Source organism: Coturnix japonica, chromosome 2 (genome assembly GCF_001577835.2).
Source record: "Coturnix japonica isolate 7356 chromosome 2, Coturnix japonica 2.1, whole genome shotgun sequence".
NCBI lineage: Eukaryota > Metazoa > Chordata > Aves > Galliformes > Phasianidae > Coturnix > Coturnix japonica.
In genome coordinates this window covers 41,989,227-42,012,080 of record NC_029517.1, presented here as the reverse complement: position 1 = coordinate 42,012,080, position 22,854 = coordinate 41,989,227, and positions in this window count along the sequence as shown.

Below are 22,854 nucleotides of genomic sequence, written 5' to 3'. Positions count from 1 at the left end.
ATAGAGAATGTAAAGTAGCCCCAAGAAAATAAGAATGTGAATGGAAAAAAACCCAAACCAGTGAGCTCAGTGTGCCCTGGGGGTGGCTGATTGGAAGCAGATGCTATAGCAACTGCTCATGTCCTCCACCTGCATGGTTGCTCCCTAACAATGGCACCGGAGCAGAGTCCCTGAAAAGAAATAAAACCACAACTGCTCTGCCATGTAAATAGTGGAGCAATTATTCAGACGCAGAAGGGTTTTATGGAAGTTATGATACTTAAATGCTTTCATAACTCACACAGTTAATGTTCAAGGCACAGATAGAGCTGGGTGCCAGAATGTAACGGGAATAAACTCCTCCTGGCAGATGTGTCTTCACATAAATTTGGCAGATGTCTGATAAGGTTGTAAAATGAGAATATTTCAGAAACTGTGTTGAGGGTGCATAGTTCACCTGCAGAAGGGGTTCAGGAAATACAAGGAAAACTTGATAATGCAGCTAAAGCTCTTAATGTCCAGGAAAAAATAGTCAATTCTCTAATTGCCAAGCAGGTTGCAAATGATCCTGTATTTCTTTTATAGTGAAATTCTGAGGGTAAGAACTTAGAAACCACCATGAAAAGGTTCAGCTGATCACTGTGATAACAATGTTAAGATTTCTGCTATTGATAAGCTTTCTGCTTCTGCAACGATGAGCTTTGGAAATCCCACTCTTCATTTAAAGCATCTCCTGCTGGTTGTTAATCTTTTATCTATCTATTTATTTATTTATTTATTTAAGATTTTAAGACAGGACCCAAGTTTACTACCATAGAAATCTATGTAGTTGCCATCAGCAAAAATTCCATCACAAACATCTCCAAAAATATATACACTGAAATTAAAAGATTTCTGAGATTTCACTGGGTTGGAACTGATATACCTGATATCCTGGAAGTATTAGTAATGGTTGGACTAGATGATCTTCTAGGTCTTTTCCAACCTTGATAATTCTGTGACTCTGTGATTCTGTGATACAATAGTGGAAACTTTTGAGCTCTAGTTGTGTGTGACTATTTATTGTTTTTCTGCAGGGTGCTAAGTATTCCCCTGAGGCTTCTGGGGTCACCAGCTTCTCTAACAAGTGCGACTTTGTGTTCATGATATCAATGCTGTGATGTGTATACTCTTCTGTAGTATACATGGAGCTGCTGCTGGAGTCACACAGTTTGCCACTGTTATTTCTACCTCTCCATGTATCAGAAAGAAGATTACCTTACTCAAATTGAACTAACAATAAGTGTCATTGGATCATTGTTTTCATGAACCACTGATGAGACCAGTGCAGTTTGGACCAGTAACAGATCAGCTTTTATCAGGAGGAAATGCCAGGTGACCTTTTGGACAGATCCCATATCAGGGATTCTGGAAAGATAGCCAAGAATTCAGCAGCTTAATTCCAGCAAGGTAAATCATCAGGAATCTAGATTTGCTGCCTTTCAACTTATTCCCAGTGTCAGATGAACTGGTAGAGGAAGGGCAAGCTTGGAAGAGATTTATTTTCTTAGATTTTATGAGTTCCAAACTAAAATCTTCCCAGTTCACACACACCCATTGCCACATTTGTGTTCTGTGTGCTCTGAAAAAAGCATTTTTTTATTTTCATGTAGTGTTGCTAGTTTTTAGATGTGACTTTTTTAGTGCTGAGCATCACTTGCAAAATAGAATTCAGATTTGATACCAAGATGCCTCTCATTTTATACATGCTACTTTGTATGAAAAAAAGAGACTCTGTGTTGCTGAGGTGTGTGGATATCTTTTGTTAACAGGAAGCTTTCCTACCTTGCTTGTAGTAACTGTAATGGTAGTTCTGGGAATCCTCACAAGCCTTAATGAACTTAGCTCCTGATTATTAATAAGATAGTAGCACCTTGTTGCCTCAGTAAATGGCTTTGCAATAGGCTGTTTGTAAAAGCAGAGCAACCTTAATTCCTTCCCTGGAGCAATGTTAGTATTGACTGGAGAGCAGTTCTGGCCATCTGGAGCTGTGCAGTCAGCAAAGGCTGTCCTACTGTCACGGGTTAGTAGATTTACCTATGCCCGTGACAGGGGAAGCCACCCCACGCCCCCCCCGGGCCCGGAAAGGAGGGGGAAAAGGGGAGTGGGATAAAAACAGGGACAATCTAAGGAGGAAAAACTTATTTTACTAAATATGATATCGAAATACAAGATAAACACAATATAATATAATTAAGGCTAACAAATCGAACGAAACAGAGAGAGAGAGTCTCCGAAAACCGAGAGGCCTACTGTGAACTCTAGGCGACACGGCTGGAACGCTTCCCACTCTCCGAGCAGTTTCGAGAGAAGAAGGAGGGCACTCCAGCCTGGGAACGAGATTATATAGAGTCCTGGTCCCGTGACTTATTGTTACTCCTGTTGTTCTCTGGGATATGTAGTCTTCTTCTGTGGACTGCACATTCAACAGAAGTATCCATACTTGACATGATGTTATGATGTGGAATACTGATAGCAAAATTACAAAATTACAAAACCATGACATTCCACCCTTATTCTACATTATTACATCATGGTTAATATAATACATATATATACATATATATACACGTAATGTAAAATTGTGATAGCTAAATAGTAAAATTGCATGTAACATAACTAAATGTACAACTATAATAACTAAAAATACACTACACATGCAAACATATATATATATATATAGATACATAAAATTATTGACTGCACTCCCCCAGCATCAAAATTCCCTTGTGGCACACAATTGAACATCCCCATCCTTTCTGCAATTACCCACCAAGTGCACCCAGGGTCCCTGGGCGAAGACAGTTTCCACGGATAGGTTTGCCCTTTCCAGAAGCTGAAAGGACCCAAAACAGCTTTTCCCAACATGCTCTTTACATGTATAACAGGGACCTTATCTCCTTCTACAGTGTGTAGGGGGCTAGATTGACTAGGACCATCACGATTGACAGATCCTCTAGTATTGACCAACCAAGTGGCTTCTGCCAGATTCTCTCTCCCCAGTGCTTAAATTTCCACCACCCATTGCTTTCAACATAGTTTTCAACAACCCATTATATCGTTCAATTTTACCAGAAGCTGGTGCATGGTAGGGAATATGATAAATCCACTCCAATGCCATGATCTTTGGCCCAAGTATTTATAAGAGAATTTTTGAAATGTGTCCCATTATCAGATTCAATTCTTTCTGGGGTGCCATGTCGCCACAGGACTTGTTTCTCAAGACCTAATATGGTGTTTCGAGCAGTTTGCATGGGGTACTGCGTATGTTTTCAAGCCACCCAGTGGTTGCCTCTACCATAGTGAGGTACATAACACTTACCACTGCGAGATCGTGGCAAGGTGATATAATCAACCTGCCACGCCTCCCCATATTTATACTTTTGCCATCGCCCTTTCCTCCCAGAGAGGTTTCATCCTTCTGGCTTGTTTAATTATGGCACATGTTTCACAATCATGAATAATCTGCGCAATAGCGTCCATGGTTAAGTCCACCCCTCGGTCTCTGCCCACTTAATATGTTGCGTCTCTTCCTTGATGGCCTGAGGTCTCATGAGGCCCATCGAGCTAGAAATAATTCGCCCTTATTCTGCCAAATCCAAAGTCGATTTGAGCCACCTCAATTCTAGCAGCTTATCTACCTGATGGTTGTTTTGTTGTTCTTTCAGTAGCCCGACTTTTGGGCACATGTGCATCCACATGAACGCACCTTTACAACCATATTCTTTGTTCGGGAAGCAATGTCCTTCATAGTTCAGCGGCCCAAACAGAATTTTCCCCTCCGTTGCCAAGTTAATTTTTGTTCCCACCGCTGATAACACCCCCATAGGCATTTGCCACCAATCCATAGAGTCAGTTATAAGATAACAGCATTGGCCACCTCTCCCGCTTCAGCAACATCTAAGGCCAGCTGGACAGCTTTTACCCTTGCAAACTGACTTGATTCTCCCTTACCTTCAGTGGCCTCTGCAACCTGTCGTGTGGGGCTCCACACAGCAGCCTTTCCATTTGCGATGCTTCCTACAATGCGACATGATCCGTCAGATGAAATAGGGCATATTTCTTTTTCATTTTCTTGGTAATTCGTTGTATGGTGGGGCCTCTTTAGCACGTGATACTCCTTCTGCTGGTGATGTTTCCAAACTTTTTATCTTCAGGCCAGTCCATGATTACCTCTAGGAATTCCTGAGCGATTGAGGTTTCCCATTCGCGCTCGCTGTGTAATCAGCGTAAATCCACTTGCTCCAGGTGAACATCGTAAGCATGATGATGGAGGGAACCTGTCCTTTGAACATCCAGTTCAGCACTGGCAGTCGAGGTGCCAAAAGGAGCTGTGTTTTCAGTTCCCGATACACTTCGAAGCAGCCCGAACCCCCTCATACGCGGCTAAAGATTCTCTTCTCAGTTGGAGGTGTAGCACTCTTCCAGACCCCTTATATGATCGACTCCAAATCCCAGGGGTCGACCTCGGGTCTCTCCTGAGGCTCTTTTGCCCAAACTCCAAGTGGGGCCTTTCTCTCAGCAGCAGTATAGAGGATGTTCTTTTACATCCTGTCCAGTCCGTACTGGCCCCAGGGCTACAGCACGGCTATCTCTTGTTTAATCTGTACAAAAGCCTGCTGCTGCTCAGGGCCCCCATGCAAAATCATTCTTCTTCCGCGTTACTGATAAAGGGGGCTTACAATGAGGCTGTAGTTTGGAATGTGCATCCTCCAAAAGCCCACTGCAACCCAGGAAAGATTGTGTCTCTTTCTTGGCTAGTTGGTGGAGGACATGGCAGTGATTTTGTCGATCACATCTGCTGGATGTGACGACGTCCATCACTGCCCACTTATACCTAGAAACTGAATTTCCTGGGCAGGTCCTTTTACTTTGCTTCGCTTAATAGCAAAGCCGGCTTGTAGAAGAATCCGGATTATCTGCTCTCCTTTTGTGAAAACTTCTTCTGCTGTATCGCCCCACACAACAATGTCATCAATGTACTGCAGGTGTTTCAGGAGCACCACCTTGTTCCAGTACAGTTTGGACCAACCCATGGCAAATGGTTGGCTGTGTTTACCAACCCCTGGGGCAAACGGTTCCAAGTATACTGAATGCCCCTCCAGGTGAAGGCAAACTGTGGCTTGCATTCTGCGGCCACAAAGGAATAGAAAAGAAGGCATTGGCAATGTCAATGTGGCATACCATTTGGCTGCTTTTGACTCCAGCTCGTACTGGGAGTTCCAACATTCCGGCACAGCAGCGCTCAATGGGGTGTGACCTCATTCAGGCCACGGTAGTCTACTGTCAGCCTCCATTCTCCACTGGCTTTACGCACTGGCCATATGGGATTGTTAAAGGTGAGTGAGTTTTACTGATCACTCCCTGATTCTCCAACTGGCGAATCAAATCATGAATGGGGAGCAAGGAACCCCTGTTGGTGCGATAACTGCCGTCTGTGACACTGTCTTTGTAGCAATTGGCACCTGCTGCTCTTTTACTCGTAGCAGCCCCACAAACAGACGGGTCCTTCTGACAGGCCAGCACAAACAGACAAGCTGCTTAATGTTGTCCCATGTCTACAGCAAGCTATCCAAAGGCCATCGATACCCCTTAGGATCCTTGAAATGCCCCCTTCTGAGGTATCAATACCCAGTAAACCAATGGAGCCCCTGGGCCCAGTTACAATAGGATGATGTTTTGCCAGTCTTTGCCAGTGAGGCTTAATTTCAGCTCCAGCACAGTCAATTCTTGAGAGCCCCCAGTCACTCCAGAAATATGGATTGATTCTGTCCCTTCATGACTGGAGGGCATTAGGGTGCACTGTGCACCGGTATCCACCAGTGCCTTATATTTCTGTGGTTCTGCATGTTGCAAGGCACAATCGAATCCACACAGTCCAATAAACTCTATTATCCCTTTCCCTCCCTCGACTGAGGCAGGGCCCCTCTATTGGTTACCTTGTGATGACTGGAGCAACCCCACTGGTGGTTGGTGATGTTCTAGTAGTTCTATTCACCCGTGGCTCGTAGTGCCAGAAAGTAGGCTGATCAGCACACTTCCTCATGTCTTCTCCACGGTCCACGTAGGTAGCGCCACATGGAAACACTGCGGTGCGAATAACGTACTGTTGTTCTTTGCTCGAGACTGGGAAGCGTGTGCGTTTTAACAGCTGAAGACTTTTGATGATAGCAGGTGGGGAGTAGGACTGGACTAGTTTGAATCAGATCCTTCATTAGACCGGAAGGCCCGTACGAGGATATGACTTCATCAGTTTGTTTCTGATACTATTACGGGATCATTACAATTAAGTTGATGAAACAATTTCTTGCACATTTCATCTACTCGGTTTTCTAGCCGTGAGAGGCAGAAAAACTGCGGCATGCAGTTGGGGGAAGCTGCATGATCGGTGAGTTTGAAAGCATTATAATCAGCTCAACAAACTCGGGGCATCTGTCCCACGAATCCCTTTAGATTCCAGATACCAATGACTGTGCAATTCTCCCTCCTGGTGCTAGTCTTGTGAATTTTCTGCCACATGTTTTTTTCCAAGGATCGGCACCTCACTCTCTCAGGGTCCAAAGTCTCGCTTGGATACAGGCTGTACAACATTTTCGCCATGGCCAAATATCCTCATGGGCTGCGGAAATAAACCTATTTTGACGGTATTATCCAACTATCAAACATTATAAGGCTTCAAAGCATCCTCATAGCTGGCATGCGGTCTCTGTAAAGATCATAGCTAGCTAAGCTGCTCTAAGGGAGAAGAGAATCCTTTTCTTCTACACAAAAGTTAGATAAGCAGTGACTGAGAATGTAAGCAGCCCTTAATGTTGAACAATTTGTCTGGGTTATTCAAGGTCACGTTCCCTCGTGAGCGCTAACGGAAAGTATAAACCACTCCAATACACTCCCGTACACGAAGCTCATTAAGAGACAAAACGAGAGAATTGTGTTTTACCACAGCTTAAAAAGGACTTCATATAGCCCGCCATCCTCCACCAAGAAATCCTCGTCACGGGGCTTAGTAGACTATTACCTATTGCCCCGTGACAGGATGAAGCCACCCACACGCCCCCCCCCGAGGGCCCGGAAAAGGAGGGGAGCACAAAAGGGAAAAGTGGGATAAAACAGGAGATCAAAATACTAAAGGAATGGAAAAACTATTTATAAAATATGATAATCGAAATACAAGATAACACCCAATATAACATATAAATTCAAGGCTAACCAAATCGACACGAAACACAGACGAGAAGAGAGTCTCCGAAAACCGAAGAGAAGCCTACTGATTAACTCTAGGCGACAACGGCTGGGAACGCTTCCCACTCTCGGCAGTTCGGAGAGGAAGGAAGGAGGCAACCCCTTCTTCTTTTTTAATTTTCCCCCCCCCACAAGAGAGGAAGAGAACGGAAAGGAGACCTAGGGAAAAAAAAAAACGGGGGGGGGGGAGAGGGGGGAGGGGATTATTTCAAATATAGAGTCCTGCGTTAACCCGTGACTAATTGTTACTCCTGTATGAATTCTCTGGGATACTGTAAGTTCTTTCTTCTTGAGACTGACACATCACAAACAGAGAATCCTAGACTGGACATGATGTGGAATACTGATAGCAAAATTACAAAATTACAAAACCATGACACCTACATGGAGCTAGCTGGCCTCCAGATGGGACTTATCCCATGGCAGCTCAGGAGCAGGGAAAAGGGCTGTGGTGGAGGTCTGGATGAGAGCTCAGGAGCTGCTCCCATCCTGCAGAGGCACACGGAAAACTTCATGGCTACATTTGCTGAAGAGCAGAGACTTTTTTTAGAGCAAAGTCTGACGTCAGCTTGTTCTCTCACTCCTGCACCTGCGGTCTGCAGAAGCATTGCCACAGGGTCACCTCTCCTTGAAATCCTTCCACTTCGCCTTTGCTATGTCCAACTTTGAAGCCTCAGCTAGTGGGAGTGGCAAGAAGAGCACTTAGTGCTGGTACAGCACTTTGTTCTTTTTCTTTTCACAAACGTTAACTAATTAAGCCTCAACGAGTTCTTATGAGGCAGGTATTTATTCCAGCTGAGTGTTTGCATTTATAATTAAATGCATGCTAGACACAATCCTTCTGTCAGTTATCCTAATTGACTTAAATCTCTAATTGGATAGATTTCCCCAAGCAAGTTCAGTTTCTGGAGGCAGACTCAGTGGGGCTCAGCACAAGAAGTTAATGGAAAGGAAGTGCCAGTAGATTATACTTAAAACATCTTCTGTCTGGGTGTCTGGGACATGTGAGTTTAAGGGCAGCTGGAGACTGATTGACAAATATAATCTTTTAGTTATAACCACATAAATATGTCAGTGTACATTATAAGCATTATAATTCACTCTTCCTGGCCAGCCAAGGGTACTGCAGTGAAGTAGAGTACGAAGGATGCTGAGCAGATCCACCTGGCTTTGTGTATCTGAACTCAGCTCCTTCCTTGCACTGCCCACACCGTGCGCTTCAGTGTGTAAGGCCACATGCTATAGCAAGGGCGTGGAGAAGAGCAAAAAAGTCACAAAGGCCTCACCTGAGCTGGTAGAGGATTCTGACAAATAAACAAAAGAATCCATTAACTTTTCTCAAAGTGTAGCTGCTGAAAAGTAATCTTTGTGGAAATTCAGAGTGAAAGTGAGCAACAAACAATATTTCTGCAGCTGCTGCAGTGAAAACATTTTCTTGCCTGTCTCATTGCTAGAACCTGCAAACCTGGCTTTGAAAAATAGATGTAGTTGTAGGCTGCAGACAGATGTTACAGTATGAATTGCATTTTAGAGGGAAAAAAATGACTATGTGAAAAATTATGTTTAAGAGAGGGCATACCTTAGATACTAATATTGTATTAACTTGCTGGAAAATGTCACACTATATTCTTGAAATCACAACACGTGTCAAAGTAGAATACAATAATGCTACTGTGTTTTAAAAGCAAATGATGCTTTAGTGATAACTCATCTCTTACCTTCGATTTAATGGTGTAGGACAAAAAAATATCTGAATAGATTTGCATGTAGCTTAAAGAATGAAACAGATAATTTGGTGTTCTTCTCTCTGTCTCCTTCTCTCTCTCTTGCTTTCATTCTTTCTCTTTTTTTCTCTCTTTCTCCCTCGTTCTTTCTCTATTTTGATCTTTCTAACATGAGTTTCATCATAGACCTGCCAACGTCCAGAAGAATCATGTACTCAGACTGCCCCTCTGCTGCCATCTGTGATATGGCAACAAAATGTAATGAAACATTGCAAGAAAGTTCAGCCTCTTCTGCCATACCACCAACATCCACCTTTGATGCTGTGAGCTGATATAATAAAGTAGGAAGCACTACTTTCAGAGCAGCCTTTGTATGTACTATAATTAATGTGTATAAGCAACAATACTCAGTTAAAATATAAAAAGGAGCAGCAAAGACATTGTGGCATAACTGACCCATCTGGTCAGAGGGAGCTTATAAAGGTCTGGTAAAGAGACAATCAGATCACTGAGTGGAATTATAACTCTACAGATTCCATTTGAAAACTTGCAGAGAGTGCATTTATGTTGGCTGAAAATGGAGTTGATAGTCCAGTCTTGAAAGAACAGTCTAAACAAAGCATCTGGACTGGATCTTCCTGCTGAAGTTGAGAACTTCTTCCTATCCGAATCAAAGTCTGGTTCCCCACGGTACCAGATGAATCTGTGACTTCTTTTTATTCCTCTGATCCCCCCTGGGGAGTGATTATGGATGGAAACAGGAAGAATGAGCTCATGAGAGCCTTGGCTGTCAAGAGGAGGATTACCAGGAAATGGAGCCCAAGGGATGGCTCTGAGTTGGGCTCTTCCTCCTGGCTAAGGGTAAACTTACAGGATTGTCAGGCCCCTGTGATGTTTGAGGCCGACAGACAGCAGTGAGAAGTAACAAAAAGTGGAAGTTTTTTCATGCAGAGCAGGAGAGAGCAGCGTCTCCTGCTGGGTCAGCTCAGGGACTGCGGTTCAGGGCTGTTCGGTGGCCATGGCGACAGGCTTCTGAGTGCCACCGGCTGGCCCAAACATGGCGGCTGGCAGTTGGGCCTGTGGCCATTTCTGGGAGGCAGGGGCAAGAATGTAGCCAGAGGGTCTGGTCAGGGCAGGGAGTTCTCAAGACCCTGCAGCTGCCTGGGTGGAGCCATCCTGGTGCCTATAGCAGCAGAGGGGGAGCAAAGCATACTGGCATCACACAGGCAGCCAAGGGAGACACAGTCATTAAAACCAGTGGAGTTTCTGCAGTTGTATGGACTGTCCTTTGCCATCCTGACCTCTGAGCCTGGGGTGTGAGAAGGTGTCATCTCTTCTGCCCTGATGCCAAAGGAGAGGGGTGTGAAGGAGAGGACCTGGTATCCTCTGGGTGGCTGCACTGGGACTGCAGGGGGGTGCATTGGAGGGTCTGTGAGGTCCTTGGGGCTGGGTGCTGGGGTTTTGCACCTGGAGGATGGGAAGACTGATTAAGGGCTGCTGTCCTCAGCCTGATCTCTACTTGGCTGTGGAATGGGTGGTTGAAGGTGAAGCAATCTTTGTATGTAATAGAATTAATGCATCTAAGCAAGAAATCCGAGTATTTTTGTTTCAATTAAAGCATGAAAAATGAGCAACAAAAACACAGAACTGGTGGTAGATCCTGCCTTGTTTCTGTGACATCAGTGCATCAGTCTAATCCGATGGCAGTGGGTAGTTGTTAATGCAGTTAAGTCTGGCTGGCGACCTGTTACAAGTAGTGTCCCCCAGGGGTCGGTTCTAGGACCCTTTTGTTTAACATCTGCATTGATGACCTGGATGAGGGAATGAAATTTGCAGATGACACCAAGTTGGGAGGTGATGTTGATCTGCCTGAGGATAAGGAGGCCCTCCAGAGGGATCTGGATAGGCTGAATCGCTGGGCTGAGGTGAATGGGATGAGGTTCAACAAGGCCAAGTGCTGGGTCCTGCACTTAAGCCACAATAACCTCATGCAGCGCTATAGGCCTGGGGCTGAGTGGCTGGATGACTGTAAAGAGGAAAGGGACCTGGGGGTGTTGGTCGATGCTCAGTTGAACATGAGCTGACAGTGTGCCAAGGTGGCCAAGAAAGCCAACAGCATTCTGGCCTGTATAAGTAGCAGAGAGGTAATCATCCCTCTGTACTCAGCTCTGGCGAGGCTGCATCTCGAATACTGTGTTCAGTTTTGGGCTCCTCACTACAAGAAAGACTTCGAGGCCTCATAACGTGTCCAGAGAAGGGCAACAAAACTTGTGAGGGGTCTGGAGCACAAGTCTTATAAGGAGCAGCTCAGAGAGCTGGGATTGTTTAGCCTGGAGAAGAGGAGGCTCAGGGGAGACCTCATTGCACTCTACAACTTCTTGAAGGGAGGCTGTGATGAGGAGGGGCTTGGTCTCTTCTGCCAGGCAACAAACAGGACCTGAGGAGATGGCCACAAGTTGTATCAGATGAGGTTTAGACTGGACATAAGAAGGAACTTTTTCTCTCAGAGAGTGGTCAGGCACTGGAATAGCCTGCCCAGGGAGGTGGTGGAGTCGCCATCCCTGGCAGTGTTCAAGAAGCATCTGGATAGGGAGCTGGAGATATGGTTTAGTGGATTTCTGTTGGTATGGTAAAGGGAAGACAGTTGGACTAGATGATCTTGTAGGTCCTTCCCAACCTTGTGATTCTATGATTCTATGATCTTATGGCTAATCAATGTATGAGGGTATTAAAACAGACCTTAAAGATGTGTTTGAAATAAGCCTTAGAACTGCCAACACACCAAGGAGACATTCACTGTTGGGTTTGAGGAGAGACCTCTGCAACCTGAGAAGTGGGGGGCAGTGCAGTCCAGCTGTAGGCCTGACACACACTGTGGGTGTACACACATCCACAGCATGGAGCTGGGGGACCCAGGTGTGGTGGGACTGAAGAGTGGTGGGACTGAGGGCCTGCTCAGATTCAATGTGCCACCAACCAGAACCCTCCTCCCAGTTTAGCATCACATGAGCACACTGTTATTTAATAGAACGTTCAAATCGTTATTGGAGCCATGGATGAAAAGTCACAGAGGCCTGTGGAATCCAACGAGCGGCACCAGGGCAACGCTGGGGCCACGGCCGCCCCCCACCCAACGGATATGTTTGGTTGTCATGGGACATTTGTGGGGTCACTGTGCCACAGCTTTGTGATCTCATGAGCCACCGCCCTCCTGGACCCCTATAAATACGGGGACCCAGAGCCCAGAACTGTCTTCGACCTGCGCCTTCAGAGCCAGAGTCCTGACAGAAGGAGCGACTTTCGAATTCCCGTCTCACCTGTGGCGAGCTGTGGAGGAGGACGATGGATCCTCCTCCAGCGAAGAGGCGTCGCCTGCAGGAGAGCAGCAGCAAGCCGGAGCCCATGGAGATTGACTCCAATGATGGCGACGTCGGCGTGGAGCCGATGGAGGTGGACCTGCCTCCTGAGGAAGAACCCATGGAGGTGGATCCATCTCCATCACGGCTGGGCATCCATTATAACATCATGATCGCCCGTCGACGTCGCCGCATCCAGGAACGGCGCTCCAGGGGCTCTCGCTTTCCATCTGGGCGTTGAGGAGCCATCATCCGCCCGAGAGCCCCCGCTGCTGCTCCCTGCCCCCCTTCCCTTCCTGCCCCGAGACCCCTCCCCTCTTCTTTCCCTAACTCTGAGGAGAAGGGAAGGACCAGCACCGGCACCGGCGTCCCGAGCCGCTGCGCCAGGACAACGGGAGGAGTGCGGCGGGCGGCCGCGAGCGACCTCCGTGCGGCCTCAGAGCGAGCCCCGAGCAAGAGGGCAGGGCCGGGACCAGCGGGCTCTGAGGAGCCGCTGCCAACAGCAGGAGGACGGAGAAAGGCCCCGCGCTCCCTGCGGCCTCCAGGCGGTGCCACAGAAGCGACAGAAGCAGCTGTTGCCCGGGGGAAGAGGAAGATGCATCGGACGCCAAGAGGGAAGGGCTGTGCCACGTGCTCCGTCAGGACTGCAGAGAGGCGCGACGAGGAACCAGGCGAAGACAAGCAAAGAAAACGGAACAATAAAATGTCAAAGTAAAGCCAGAAAGCGCCTCGTGTCGTTTTCGGTACTTGTCGGTCTGCCCCGGGCGTCCCGTGTCCCCTCCCATTGGAACGGCTGTGCCCCGCGGGGTGAGGCGCAGCCCGGGCCTCAGGGCTGGGGAGGGGGCCGGGCACACGGCAGGGCCGGGCAGGCTGCGGGCACGGCGTTTGCTCGGCCCGTGCCGGGCACGGAGCTCCTCGTGCTGAGCGGCGCGGTGCGGCCTGGGCGGTGTCCAGCAGCGTCAGGCGCTGCCTGCGGCGTGGTCCGGCCGTCGGCCGAGCCTGAGAGGAGCCGCTCCGCTCGCCCGTGGGTACCAGCCAGCGTTGTGCCGTGCGGGGCCGCGGCCTAATGCTGGGAGCTGCCGCTCGGGGCGCTGCCTTCTGCGGCCTGCCTGGAAGCGCCGTCGGGGCGGTTGGGGGCTTCCCTGCTGCAGCCAGACGCTCTGGTGTCATCCTGCCAGCTTCAACCCTCCGAGCCTGTAGCAGACCTCAAGCACTAGATGCCCTTTACTGGACCAATCCCTGATTTTAACCCACCAGCTCTCACCCTGGCCATGGCTGTTCCTCAGGCGCAGCTCTTTGCAACCTATCCACTTCCTAACTCATAGGGCACCTCCACCTCCCCTGCTTCCTTGTCTATTCCTTCTGAAGAGCCTGTAACCCTCAATCACTGTATGCCAGTCACAAGATTTGTCTCACCGCATTTCTAGCAAGCAGATGATAATTTTCCAAGCACATCATGGTTTCCAAGTCGTCCTGCTTCTTTCTCATGCTGTGTGCATTAGGGAAAGGCACCTCAACTGGGCTTTCCAGCACACTACCTTTCTAGAGGGGCCCTTCCTCAAAAAAGAAATCTGAAGTTTTCCCCCACTGCTTCCTAGAGGGACATGAGAAGGTTTCAGACAGGGAGTTAGCAACATTACCTCCTCTGAGGAGTTCCCAGAAGATCCTACAGGACATTTCAGAGGTTTTTCTCTGCATTCTCCTGCCATAACAGCAACTTCAAGCCTTTCTTTGTCCTGCCGCACTTGACTCTTTTCCCCCATTGGATCTAGTATAAAATCCCAAGCTGCTTGCTTTGTCCTAGCAAGCCTCATTGCATCCCCATTCCAACCTAGCTTAAAACCCTCTTAGTGAGCCCTTCTGGCTCTTGGAGTAGGATCCCTTTCCCTCTTAGAGACAAGTGACACCCACTTGCTGCCATTAGACTGGGTGCTGAGTAAATGGCCCCATGACTGAAAAACCCAAATTTCCTGTGGCATTCAGGCAGGCTACAAAGATTAAATAGATTAAAAACTTTGATACGAAAGATGAGGGCTTTAGTTGTTGTTGTTTGTTGTTTTTTGTTTTTCTTTATTACTTTTAGACCTACCAGGCATGAGGAAATTAAAGATTCTCTTTAAGTCTTCCATTTCTGTTTTTGATTCCTGCTATTGTAAGTGAAGTACCCAGGTAGACTTTGCATGGGAATATTCTCACTCATATGCCAAGGATTGTGGTTGTTTCAGAAGTTACTGTTTCAGAAGCCCTTCTCAGCTTTCTCTGGACATTGGAGAGTGAAACACACTTTGCTTGGTGGTAACACAGAGGAACATTCCCATCACTAACTGTGTTACAGCTACCAAGTCAGCCTTTAATGGTTTTATTCTGGTGAGGAGATCCCTCACCAGACACTGGAGCACTGGAGAGAGTGTAGTATGGCCCAAAGGAAAAACCTTATGTGTGTGCTTTTTTCATCCTGTTAGATAACAGTGAATCCCACTTTAGGGAGTACTTATAAACTCTAGAAACCCCGGCTATCCTTTTCTTCCTTCTCACCCTTTATTTTACTGACCAAAATGGTGCTTTGGGTACCGATAGGCTGTAGGCTGTTAGGTGTTGATTCCAGAGGCTACTGAATGGGCCTGTGAATAAAGCAGAGCTGCTGACTTCCAAGACACAGAGATACTGACTGTGTTTGGTTTGGGTAATGTTTGGGAAATGCGTGACAAAGAAGACGCCCAATTGGAAGGTAAATAATTGAAACCTGCCTCAAGCAGATACCTTTGTAAATAGAGCTGGAGAGTGGAAATCATTGTATGGGTGCTGCAGAGGATAAAATAATTGGCAGAATTTTTCTTTCAGCCATATTAGATAATGTTGAAAATGAGGAAATAGATTTGGCTTTAATTTATGGAAGGTCTCCTATGAACTAGAGGGTGGGTGTCCACCCTTTGTCTTGCCTGGGCTGCATTGAGTGAAGAGGAATTGTCTTGGGCTGCATATATGTAGGTTGCTCCAAAAGTAATGCCTCCTATTTATTTCCATGGAAACTACAACTGATACAAAGAGAACAATAACACTGCTTAATAGGACACATTCTCAGCTACAAAACACTACTTTTCAGCACTCAGCACCGCTGGCCTATGCATATTTACCACCAAGAAACGAGGGCCTGCATGCCTTCATGCCTGCACCTGTGGAGGTGACCCACTACAGCCACCGCTGAAACACACCACCCGCTGCCTCACGGTGCTCACATCCACTCTTGGGTCTCCATAAACGTTCAGTGAGCATCAATGAACAGCAGTGGGTGCCATTTTTGTTCAAAGGCACACCTTTGCTTTGGGTGCACTTCCATTTCAATGCCATTTGTTAGTCAGCTGCTCTGCTGTCATCTGTCCCATGACAACAACATGTAACAGGACATTGGTGGAATGGTTCTGTACCAGTCAATTAGGAGGCATTACTTTTGGAGCCAGTGTCATAAAATGCAGGTCCCGAGTAGGGTCACTAAAATGATCAGAGGGCTGGAGCACCTCTCCTATGGGGAAAGGTTGGTGGAACTGGGCTTGTTTAGCTTGGAGAAGAGAAGGCTCTGGGGAGACCTTATTGTGGCCTTCCAGTACTTGAAGGGAGCATATAAACAGGAGGGGGAACAGCTGTTTACGAGAGTGGATAGTGATAGGACTAGAGGGAATGGCCTTAAACTGAGACAGGGGAGGTTTAGATTAGATATTAAGAGGAAGTTTTTTGCTGAGAGGTTGGTGATGCACTGGAACAGATTGCCCAAGGAAGTTGTGGATGCCCCATCCTTGGAGGCATTCAAGGCCAGGCTGGATGTGGCTCTGGGCAGCCTGGTCTGGTGGTTGGTGACCCTGCACATAGCAGGGAGTTTGATACTAGATGACCATTGTGGTCCTTTATAACTCTGGCCATTCTACAACTCTATGATTTCATTGTTTTCTTACTTCAGGCAGCTTGTGAATAAACACAGAAACCCCACTGCCTTGATAGAATAGCTACTGATGCTATTCTCTCTGATTCTAAACTCCCAATATTAAACCTCAAGATCTCTGAAACTTTAGATATGTACTATAAGCCTGTAAAACACCCTCTGTAGAAATGAGTTTTCTGTGGTCTTACATGGGATTTTGTTCACTGCTCTTTGTCTGGACGGGTTTCATACAACACAGGGCTTTTACCTAACTCTGCACAACCCTAAGCTTCTGATTTTCTTCCCCCTTCAGATCTTTCAGTTTTATTAGTTTCTAGGGGAAGGAGCGGTGGTCGGGGCAGGCCACCTGGTGGTGCTCTTGGTACAAGAATGGGAGCAATTGATAGTACAAGGTGCTAGTCCTGCCTGGGAATTAGCTTTGCAGAAGGGTTTTGCTTTGGCTGCAGTATAAATTTGTAAATGAACTGTAACACGAACAGCTGTTGCTTTTGTGTTTTGTTTTGCCTTCTTCCTTTTTTTCTTTCTTTTTCTTTTCTTTTTTTTTTTTTTTTTTCCCCTACAGGTTACCCCAAATTCCCTTGACTTTGAAATCAGTTCAGAAAGAAAAAAAACCCACAACCAAAACCAGTTGAAATATATATAGATATTCTTCCAGCATCTCCAGAGGATGGGAAAATGACCAGTTTGAAATTAAAATCTTCTTGATACCTCCTTTTCATGTCTGTGGAAGCAAGGCCAACATTGCAATTGTGATCATGAAGGCAGCCTCCTCACCTCTTCCCTCTGGTGTCTCTCAAGCTGTCCTCAACTGAGAGAACTGACTTTTTCCCATATTTTATCTGCTTGGAAGATGACCACCAACATTTGTACCTGTTGCCAAGACAAGCTGATGAACTATCAGTGAGATGCCATCCAGTGCTGTTAGATACCAAGGAGGAAAGCAGGAGGATGGTCTTATAAGTTGTGTCTCAGTCATAAACAGATTGAAAGTGAACAAAGGTGGTAAAGGTAAAATGAGGTAAAATGTGATATGTTGTTCTTCGTCTTACTAAACTCTGTGGGCTGTGTCCCTTCCTCTGAGTGAGACTGAGGAGCTTTGTCCCTGAGCTGTACTGAGGCTGACCCTGCTCTGCTGGAGCTTGATGAGATGCAAGGTAGAGAGGTCACCTTTGAGGTGCTGGTGAGCACTCCTCTGCTCAGCACAGGAGATGGAAGCCAAGATGTAGTTGGTAGCAGTTTGAGCATGGTGTAAACACAGTGGTGTGACACAGGTAACCTTTCCAAATTGCTGCCTGTATGTATCTCAATAAAGAGAACAAGGGTAACCAGTACTATTGTCATAGTGGGTGCAGTTAGCAGTAAGTGCTGCAGCTTAGCTGCTATCCAGGTAATGGTGAACTCAGAAGCCAGAGTTTGAACCTGAGAAAGAAAGGACCACCACTGAGCTTGGTGGAGCATGCTCTCTTTGCTCAGCTTGGTAACTTGGCTTGCTCTGTGTACAAAGCATTCTGTGATGCCAAAGAAGCTGCTCCTAGAGTTGGGTTAGGGCACAGGAGTTGTTGGAGCACTTATACACAGACTTGTTGCTGTTGTAACACCCTATTTACCAAAAGTGTATGTTTTCAGATACTTTGCGAGAACTTGATTTACTGTAACACCTGCTCATGTGCTGACCACTTTTGCTGTCAGTATATAATGCACCCAGTTCTGCTAGCAGCCAGCTGAGCCCAAGCTCTACGTGATACAGAAGGGCTTTTATATTAGAGAAATTGAGTTCAGATGCTTTTCCTTCCCCCCCCTCCCCCCAGCTTTTTCAGTGTCTCTTTATTGTAACCAAATACTTCATTTTCCCTTGCTCTCTGACACACTTTTATTGTGTGTGTGTGTTCTTTTCTTTTTTTCTTTTCACATTCTTTCCTGAAGGACCAAAATCAGGTGAACGAGGTATCTGTAAGCATTTTGAAAACATAGATGGATCTGATTTCAAGTGCGTTGGTATAAACATATTTTTTTTTTACAGTGGATGAATATTGATTCTCGCTGCTGATTTAAAGTGACTAGAGAGCTGTCTTTCTCATCAGGCAGGACAGGGATGAGCAGGTCCTCTGAGGGTGTTTCCCTCTTATTTGAGCACAAAATTAACTTGAAGCTATTGTGATATCTATGCTTGCAGTGCGTTGTTCTTACACAAGAGGTCTCTCCATCTACTACAAAGCTCTGGTGAGCTGAATCCGGTAATAAATAGCTCAGCTTTGTGGGAGCCCCTCCAAAGGATAGCTGAAATGGTGTCAGAGTAATGGGAGATGTATTTTGTACATCCCTCTGATCTTTCTTCGTACAGTATCACCTTGTAGCAACATATGTTGTTTTTTCTTGATTTTAAACTCAGATGGAATTAAAGTGATCCAGCTTTGACAGCAAATAGGTTATATGATCTAATAGGTCCTCTATGTCTTCTGGCAAATCGAGGTTTTCCAGTTCTTGAGATGGAACGTAACTAGTGGAATTCAGATATACACAAGGGAAGACAACCCTCCATTAAAGTAATGAGTAGATAAAATACTTTTAAAAGTTTTCTGCTGTCAGTGAGGGGTGGAAGTTGGAGAGCTCCTCATGAGGAAATGCCTACAAGGCTTAGTCCTGAGACATGTGGTCTGAGGGAGGACTCAGGCTGTAGCCTTTTGGGAAGCCTACTCCTCTGAAGGTGGATCCTGCCAGTTCAGCACCATCTTCATCTTCCTTCATCTCACTGAGCTTTTTGGCTCTGCTGATTGAGTCTTGACAAGAGGCACAAGACTTGAGCCTTGGGGTTTCTAAATCCCATGATGGGCACTAAAATTTCCTGAGTAGGCATTAAAGGCTGGGTCTGAAGGCAGGAGCCTATGTGTGCATGAGTGAAACATATTCAGTGTGGTAGTGGAATAAGTAAAAAGATATTTGGGGATTCAAAAGACTCATCATTGCATTGATTTGGTAGCCTGGAAATTAAGGGGATGACCTGAGTTGTCAGTAAGTAATTTGCTTTAAAAGAAATTTCCTGTCTAGAGCACATTTTTAATGAGAAATCATGTTACTGCTGATGCTTTTGAAAGAGGTAGGAAGCCCTTCACATATGCAGCTTAGGAAAAATAAAAGCCACATACGAAATGTAATTTGCTTTGCAAGCCTCAAGGCAAAAATATTTGAAATCACAGAGAAAATATACGTTCTTGTGCTACAGGCATTTGTTATCTGATGCAAATCTTCAGGGCAAGAAAATTATGAATGAGCTTCCTAGCTTTGTCACAGAGATGCTACTCAAAAGCAGGTTAGTGCATGCCACAGATTCGCTGTTAGCTGCAAGGTGTGTCAGATGTCCCCTTGACAGGACAGAGTTTATAGGAACAAGGCACAGGTTCTTAATTTTGTATTAAAACTTGGAATTTGCTGAGCATCTGCCCCTTCTGTAACTACTGAAAAATGGGTTTGATCACCAACTTTCCAGAGCACTGAGTTACTTTCAGGATATATATTTTGGAGGAACTTTGTTTTCCACTCAACTGCAACTAGGACTGAGGAACTTTAAGGATTGTATGGGTTTCATTAGTCTAATAAAGAATCTTAAGAATAAGCATTTCCCTTCCTTTCCCTTCCCTCCCCTTCCCTTCCCTTCCCTTCCCTTCCCTTCCCTTCCCTTCCCTTCCCTTCCCTTCCCTTCCTTCCTTCCATTCCCTCCCCCCCCTCCCACCCCTCCCTCCTTCCACTCCCTCCCTCCCCTCCTTTACCCTCCCATTTCACTTCCCTTCCCTCCCCTCCCTTCCCTCTTCCTTCCCTCCCTCCTTCCCTCCCCTCCCTCCCCTCCCCTCCCCTCCCCTCCCCTCCCTCCCCTCCCCTTCCCTCCCTCCCTCCCTTCCCCTCCCCTCCCTCCCCTCCCCTCCTTTCCCCATCCCTCCCTCCCCCTCCCACTACCCCTCCCTCCCTCCCCTCCCTCCCTCCCCTTCCCTCCCTCCCATTCCCTATCCCCTCCCCTTCCCTCCCCTCTCCCTCCTACCCCTCCCTTCCCTCCTCTCTCTCCCCCCTCCCCTCCCCTCCCCCTCCCACTCCCCTTCCCCTCCCTCCCCTCCCCTCCCTTCCCCTCCCCCTCCCCATCCTTTCCCCTCCCCAACCCTTCCTTCCATCCTTCTCCCCCCCATCCTTCCCCTCCCTTTCTTCCTTCCATTTTCCTTTTCCCTTTCTCTCTCTCTCTTTTTTTTTCTTTTTCCTTTTTTTTTTTCTTTTCCTTTACATGCTTGGAGAACCCAGAGGAACTTAAGAGAAAACAGAGGTTCCTTTCCTTCCTTCATGTCTCAACCTGTTCCTGAGCTTCAGGCTCTGGCTTAAGCTGCAGTTCATTCCCTGGGTCCTTTAATCTAAATATATAAAAGTACTGTGGGAATATAAGCCTGCCAACTAATTCATTTTAGAAAATATCTGATTGTACCAGCTCAGAAAATGCCTGGCTTATAGAAGACAATATTATCTAGTCATATTTGTGTTTGGGACTGTATCTGTTTCGCCTTGAATGGAGCACAAACTGCTTGAAGGAAGAGAATGGTGTATGTAGGCTTTAAAAGTTGAGCTCTGAGTTTGTTCCCATTTGAAAAGGCACCCAAGTTTAAATACTTAATATGACTTCTTTCAGCCCTTTAAAAATAAAAAACTAAATAAATAAGAAGATTTGAGAGGAAATCAAACATAATATTAGAAATAAAGTCCTCTGGATGGTTCCTGTTTTTTTTTTTTTTTTTTTTCTTTCTGTCTGACTTGCAGGATAAAAACTTAAGCTCTGATGGGTTGATTTACTAGATAAAGTTGTATTGTGTTACCCTTCAGATATCCCTGATTGCCTTCCACTACATGGAATGTCACACCTGCCAAAGAGTTAAACATGAAATATACTTCTATTGCGTTTTTCATCTCATAGCATTCTGTGAAGCACTGAACTTCCAGATGATGGGCATCTTCACTGCTGGATGAGTGATGAATTCAGGAGTGAGTGAAGGATTTGGTTCTACAAGCCTGACCTTCCTGTTATGCTGTCCCCTGCAGTCAGGAAAACTTCTGGTGTGTTGCAGGGAGAATCTACTTGACATACATGGTTTAAATCAAGAAAAGATTAAAGCATTTCCTTGGTCTGGACCAGGCATGTAATAAACTGTCTGTCTGTGTACTATATGTTCAGTGTCAGTATTAGTAATACAAAAGATAAACCCTGTTACTAGATGTTAATTAATGCCTATGAATGTCTAAATTTCCTCTAAAAACTAAGTCCCCCCCCCCCCAACTCCTTTCCTGAAGTCTCTTAGAGATTCCCCCTCTTCTGTTTGATCTATATGATCATTGGGTTAACCAAAGTTACTCTGTTAATATTCTTGAGGCAAGATGAATTTCTGGGACAGGCATTCTCTCAGCACAGGCGTCTTTATTCACATGCACTGTTAACTTCTGCATCTCTCTCACATCATCCCTTGTTACCCAGTTCCCTTACCAAGGACTGTGAAGGAATATCTATATTGAGCTGATTTCTGTTTCTCAGAACTGGAAGTCTTGGCTGTTGTATCAGCAGGGATCAGCTGGGTTATAATTCCTTGCATTGATTCTGGGCAGGCACAGCTGTGATGGTTAGATGACTCCCTCAGAGCTGCATACTCAAGCATGCGTGTGTTATTGAATCCCACTGAACCGGTGTGGTGATGTCACACCAGAAAAAGCAGTGAGCTTTTATGCTTCATGTGAGTAAGGAGGCAAACAAAAGGATGCACATAAAAAACCAATCCTTTTGAGATCAAATAGCAGGGAAGGGGTACTTGTGATCTGTGTCAACTTGCCACAGAATACTTTTCTGAGTGTACCTGTTGGCCCCTGCAGGGAAATCTGATGCTTCTGGTCTACTGGGATCATAAAAGATCCCCATTAAATAGACCCAGCAGTACTGAAGCTCTTTAGACACCAGTTCATAGACTCATAGATTATCCCAAGTTGGAAGGGACTCACAAAAACCACCGAGTCCAACTCCTGATTCCACACAGGACCAACCTAGACTTCAGAGCAAAGGCCGAGTACCTGGACACTGTTCTAAAAGCATTTCTTGCTATTCATGTAATACTTCGGATAATTTTGGCCCTTTTTTTCATGCTTTCAGTATTTTCCCAAGTTGTGGAAATTCAGCTCTACTTGCTTTAACAGTATTTTCTTTCTTGGAGACACATGGATGTTATCAAGAGAATTCAAAGAAGCTCTTCTCTTGAATTTGTCTGGTACAGGGCTCTCATTTTCATCAGTCAGTCAGAAGCTCGTGTTTCTGCCAGCCCATTGTTGACCTGACATTTTGGAGCATAGATATTGTCTTGTTCTTGGTCTTGGTCAGTCTGACTAGCAAGCAGGCAGTAAGACATATGCATCAATATGCATCAGGCTGCTCTTAGGAGAGAGTATATTTTTTGAATAAATATGCATCAGACTCTAATTCCTATGGGCACGAGTCAGTCTTACCGAGTTATCTATTTTCCATACAGCTGCTTGGATTTTTGTGTGTGTTCTTGAGTGAATCTTTCATTGAACT